The sequence below is a fragment of the Magnolia sinica genome, chromosome 5 (genome assembly GCF_029962835.1).
Source record: "Magnolia sinica isolate HGM2019 chromosome 5, MsV1, whole genome shotgun sequence".
Taxonomy (NCBI): domain Eukaryota; kingdom Viridiplantae; phylum Streptophyta; class Magnoliopsida; order Magnoliales; family Magnoliaceae; genus Magnolia; species Magnolia sinica.
In genome coordinates this window covers 16,711,739-16,712,622 of record NC_080577.1, presented here as the reverse complement: position 1 = coordinate 16,712,622, position 884 = coordinate 16,711,739, and positions in this window count along the sequence as shown.

Here is an 884-nt window from a genome sequence, read left to right as displayed (position 1 = left end):
AGTGGGAATAATGACTACCACGGTTGAAACCCTTGCTAGGGCCATATTGAAGTTTATTTGTCATCGAACCTGTTCATAAGATCCGACAAGCATGCGTGAAGGGAAAACACAAATAATATCTTGATACAAAACTTACGTATCCCCAGAGAAATTTTCAACACTAGAGATGGAATGAGTGGATAAACTGTGTAAATCACGGTGGACCCCACAGTTTACTCCGAAAGCGCAATCCGGTTCCGGATAAAATACGTAAATAACGGTGGGCCCCACAGAGTAACTCAGTACGAAAACACCGGGAATGGATTGGCTACTCCCCCTGACGCCAGCCCCGTGGCTGATGGTCGGTGATCTGTGGGCCCCACCATGATGTATGTATTTCATCTATTCTGTTCATCCATTTTTAAAGATTATTTTAGGGGTTAATCCCAAAAATGAGAGGGATATAAATCTCAGGTGGACCACACCACAGGAAAACAATAGTGATTGGATATCCATCATTTAAATCCTACTAAGGTCCACTGTACTGTTTATTTTACATCCAATCTGTTTATTAGGTCATAAAGACCTAGATTAAGGGAAAAAACAAAGATCAGATTCATTCAATACTTTTATGGGCCCCAAAAAGTTTTTAAAAGTTTTTAATGGTTGAAGTTCATTCAAAACTGTTTCCTATAATGTGGTCCACTTGAGATTGGAATATAAGTCATTTTTTTTATAAGACCATAAAATGATCTATAAAAATAGATGGACAGAATTGATGAAACACATACATCATGTTGGGGCCCACAGAGCACCGACCATCAGCCATTGGCTGGTGGCAGGGGGAGTAGCCAATCCGTTTCCGAAAACACCCTGCGAGTTGGTCTACCGACTACCATCCCCAA